At 37.9% G+C, this 5,136-nt stretch overlaps 1 pseudogene; it reads left to right on the top strand.

Annotated features, from left to right (window-relative positions):
* Window positions 1-1,372: 1,372 nt before the first annotated feature.
* Window positions 1,373-4,706, top strand: LOC140516733 (olfactory receptor 8J2-like; annotated as a pseudogene).
* Window positions 4,707-5,136: the final 430 nt, after the last annotated feature.

The following is a 5,136-nucleotide window of genomic DNA, read 5'->3' as shown; positions in this document are numbered from 1 at the left end:
CTCTAGTTGTGCACTTTGATCTTCCTCATCATAAGAAAATACCTTTTCACCATGAAAGTAACTTTCTATAGTTTTATTTTCCCAGACAATTGCTTGACCTTTGAACTCCTTGCTAAGTGGAGGCTGTACTAGCCCAAGTTTTAGGGACTTTGTGCAGCTGCTTTCAGAGCTGCCAGGAACCTGTAAATTTTGTGTTCCTCTAAAGTGGTATGATGAAAGGAGAGGTGTTTACTCCTCCCTGGGCTGTGAGTAAGATTCCCTCTCCATAGCCCCACCAACTCCATCAAACCAGCACTCATCTTTGCCCCAGGGCTGCCATTCAAGTCTGAGACCCAGCTAAGTCTCTTAATTCCTCCAAGGTCTGTAAGCAGAAAGTTCTAGAAAGTTCAACTGCAGCATTAGGTGACTCCACCCTGTAGTTGGGGCTAGAGTGTGACCAAGTTCTTCTCTCAAGCAGCTGACAGAACTATTCCACTGATCTTTTAATCTGTCTTTGGCATTTGTGAGTTGAGGACTCTGGAAACCCTTGCACAGTGATTCAGTGCCCTGAAGCCTGCTCCAGTAGTCCCGACTATGCCAGCTCTGTGCACACTGGGCCTGTTACAATAGATCCCCTCCTATTGGCCCTTTGGATTATCTTGGCCTGGAAATCTATTTCTCTCTATCATTTTGTGTCTTCTGCTGCTCTAGAATTTGTTCAGCGTTTCTTTTTAACAGGTATTTTGAGGGTTGTGAATGGGGAGCTGAAACAGGTCATGGCTTCTACTCTGCCATCTTAATTCTACTTCCTCTGAATTATTTAAGCTGACAAGATATTAACAAAGCCCAGTTTGTTCTTTTATCCTTTGAAAGATTTTTGTCTTTAAGAAAAAACGTATATTAATGAGAAGCTAATTTTATACTCTCTCTCCTCTCCCTCTTGTAGGCCCATTCCCCAGAGAGAAACCATTCTTGCACCAACAATATATTAATACAGATGTCAAAACAAAGATCGTTGTTGCTGTTGTTCGGTCATTTTAGTCATGTCCAACTCTTCATGATTCCAGTTGGGGTTTTCTTGGCAAAGAGACTGGAGTGATTTGCCATTTCCTTCTCCAAAAGGAAAGATAATATTTTCATGAATTGTAGCTTAGCAAAAGTATTGAGAGAAAATACCCAGAAAGATGTTACTGATTGGGACAGAGGAGAACTACTACTTCAAGTGAGCTGGAAGAAGAATCATAGATCTGAGTAGTAGCTCTTGTCACTTGCCTAATTTCCCTTAAATTCTAAGGCTTTCACTATCCTGATATTTACTCATTTGTCCTTTGTATACTTTGTTGTTGACAACTGACACATAAGTTATACTACTTGATTCATGTGACCATGGAAAATGAGACATAACTTTGAGAGTAAGTAAATATCTCAAGGATTCTTAAGTGACAAATATTAATTTATTAAATGATGGTAATGTTCAAAGAGAGAAATGGTAAAGTGCAATCCAAGAAGAAAGGGGAAGTGACAGTAGTAGTGGGAATAGATGAGAAATATGTAGGATGAGACCAGCTAGAATAGGGTTTAAGAAAGATAACAGTGGCCTATTGGGCCAGATTTTTTTCCTGTGTGTTAAAAATCAAACCTGATAATATTCCATCAGAATAAAATGTACCAATAATAACTGTCATTCCCATACTTTTTTGTATATTCACTTGGGGAGCAGGATGATATGTAAAGAGGCCTCAGTAATGAGTCCCTAGTATTCCTTTGTTCCGTTGGGGAAGGCTTGGTATATTGAAGATTTTTTTTCTCAAACATAGAAGGCTGGCAACATGTAATTTATTACTGATCAGAGGGCTCCAGATGCTTCAGGAGCAAGCCAAAACCCTAACAAAGTTCATGAGGGTGGTTCACACAAGCTCAGTGTACAGTTTTTCTCCTCAACAGGCTGGTTGTATTACTCCATTATTCTGGTTTCTGACATTTTTTTTTAACCTGAACAAAACATTGTGATCAAAATCAAAGTAACAATTAAGATTCTAATCAAGTTAGCATTATGTTGCATAGACATTCATCACTCTGACGTTTGCGATGCTATTTCTGTCTCCATGTTGCCTTGATGAGCCAAAGGACGGAAGACTGTTCAAATCCCTCTTCTAGAATACAAGTTATGAGCTTGAGATAAAAAAAAAATAGCTGTTGAACTTTTATTGTTTTCATCTTGAACTTCTTTTTTCAACTCTACAGATTTCCTTCAACATATCTACAATATTTCTTCACACTCTTAGAAAACTGTCTCGGATATTGAGAGAGTAATCAACTCCAGCTGGATCACACAGATAACCAGAGGAGGAAAAGAGGGATTAGAGGTGAATTTTGAGCTCTGTCCTAGCTTGATAACCAGTCATAACAGGACTTTCTGACACTGAATCCGTTTCTATCATTGTGTTTTTCAAATGACATCAGAAGGAAGGGAAAGAAGGAATTAGGAATTCTTGACTACCTGAACTAATGGTAGAGTACTGTGCCCTAGGAGCAGCTTGATGACACTGTCCAGCCAGAAGTCAGGAAGACTCATCTCCCTGAATTCAAATCTGCCCTAATACTTATTTTCTGTGTAAACCTGAACAAGTCACTTAACTCTCTTTGCCTCAGTTTCCTCATTTGTAAAATGAACTGGAGAAGACAATGGCAAATCACTCCAGTGTCTTTGCAAAGCAAATCCCATATGGGGTCACCAAGCATCTGACCCAACTAAAAATTGACCAAACAAAAACTTCTTTGGCCTAGGGTATCTAACGAGTTGCGTTGGGTTAAAGAAAGATATATTTGATAGTTAAGGGGAATAATTTTGACTCTCAATTACATTTTTCCCGGTGTGTTGACCCCATGGTATCGCATTCTTTGAGTACTACTAATGCGATATATGTGCAGGCAGTCTTGAGGAGGGGGGACAGATAAAATACTATCTGAATGAGACAGAATTACATCCTTAAAATTTAATCAAGAAAATGAAAGCTGAATATAGTTAGATTCAAAATAATTGATGCTAGAGGACTGATTATGTGCTTGGAAACAATGAACAGTGCAGACAAAGCATTGAACCATTCATAGGTGAAAACAGCCATGATGTTTGTGCCAAGCAGATGGATATAAATTATTTAAATTGGAGAAATAGGTCAACTTAAGCTTCCCCAGAAGTTAAATATCCATCCAGGAGTATACGATATTATAAGAATGTTTTTGTAGGTCTTGTGTAGACATTAGAGGTTCCTAGGAGCCTGTTTCTAATGTTCTGATGATCAAAGGCTTACATTTTCTGGGATGCTTGGATGAGTCAAGTGGATTTGGACAAAGTCTTACAGTGTCCCACAGATGGTGACACATAATGGTTTATGGAATTTGTGATTATTTTTCTCCCATTCCCTACTTAATCAGTGCTTGTTAAAATAATTGATAATATTCCATAAAATGCTTCCTGCTTATCTCAAACTTGGTTAAAGTGACCTTCTTTGAGAAGAAGAAAAAAATCATGTAAAATGGGAAAAAAAGAGATCTCTACCTTTGTTTTAGAGACTTGGATTCCAGAGGGATTTTAACATATATCCCCAAATCTAAGACAAGTTTCTCCAAAGACCAAAAACAAAACAAAACATCATCTTCAACAATAAACTTTGATCCCAGTATATAGTGATTTATTTGAGATACAAGATCTAAAAGAATCATACTTCGCTTCTAAACCTTTTCCCCCATTTTTTCCCATAGCAGTTGACACCAATCAAAAACGACTCCAGGAAATCTCTCCTATGTAACTACTTTCATTCTCACTGGAGTGTCAGATTATCTAGAGCTTCAAGTTCTCCTCTTTTTCATCTTCTTAGCAATCTATGGAGTGACAGTGACTGGAAATGTGGGAATCATCACATTCACTACTATAGATTCTCAACTTCCAACTCCCATGTATTTTTCCTTAGATACTTGGCTATCATTAACCTTGACAGTTCCACTGTCATTACTCCCTAGATGTCGATTAATTTATTAGTAGAGAAGAAAACCATTTCCTACTACGGATGTGCGACTCAACTTGGAAGCTTCTTAGTCTTCATTATTGCCGAGACTTTTATATTGGCTACCATAGCCTACGAGCGCTTGTGACTATTTGCAATCATCTATTATACACGATTATGTTGTCACAGAAGATTTGTATCCTACTTGTCCTTACATACATTTATAGCTTCTCAACAGCAGCGACAGTCATTGCTTGTGTTTTTTCATTGTCCTACTGTTCTTCCAATTTCATTAATCATTTTTATTGTGATAATGTACCTTTGTTAGCTATATCTTATTCTAGTACTCATATAGCAGAGACAATAGTCTTTATCTCTACAGCTGCCATCCTTTCTTTTTCCATGAAAATTATCCTAGTGTCCTACTTCCACATCATCTTGGCTACCCTGAGGATACGTTCAGCAGAAGGGAGACAGAAAGCCTTCTCCACTTGTGCTTCCCTCATGATGGCTGTCACTGTTTTCTATGGGACACTCCTTTTCTTATACCTCTAGCCCCAGTCAAACCATTCATTAGATACTGATAAAGTGACTTCAGTGTTTTATACACTAGTGATCCTCGTGTTTAATCCTACGATCTATAGCCTGAGGAACAAGCATGTGAAGGAGGCTGTGCAGAGAATCCTCACCAATCCTTGCCAAACTTTTAAAAACGTGATTTGACAAATATTTGAATAAATCTGGACATTCTTAATGCAAGGGAGGTATAGTAGGTTTGTGATGGAAACAAACAGTAAATTACCAGGGATAGAATACAGATATGCAGTGATAAATTAATTTTAAAAAAGAAAAAAGCTATAAAAATGTCTTGGAACAGAAATGAAAGCAGATATCTGGTCATCCTTGAGTTAGAATAGTCAAGAGTCTAGAATAATGGTAGTATGAAAGCAAGTTAGGAGGGGGAAAAATAAACTTCTGGATATATCAGAAAAGAATCTAGAATGAAGAAAAATCACATCACTTGGAAAACCAGAGGATGGTGTACTGAGAAGTTCATGTTATCCTGCTGGGAATTCTTTTGCATCCTACTGAATATGAGTAGCTATAGAATTGTGCAGGTGGGGGACATGGGGCTGTAAATATGTTGTAGGAG

The sequence above is a fragment of the Notamacropus eugenii genome, chromosome Y, assembly GCF_028372415.1.
Source record: "Notamacropus eugenii isolate mMacEug1 chromosome Y, mMacEug1.pri_v2, whole genome shotgun sequence".
In the NCBI taxonomy this organism is placed as follows: Eukaryota; Metazoa; Chordata; class Mammalia; order Diprotodontia; family Macropodidae; genus Notamacropus; species Notamacropus eugenii.
The sequence above is the reverse complement of the archived record's forward strand: the minus strand, read 5'-3'. Positions and strand labels throughout refer to the sequence as shown.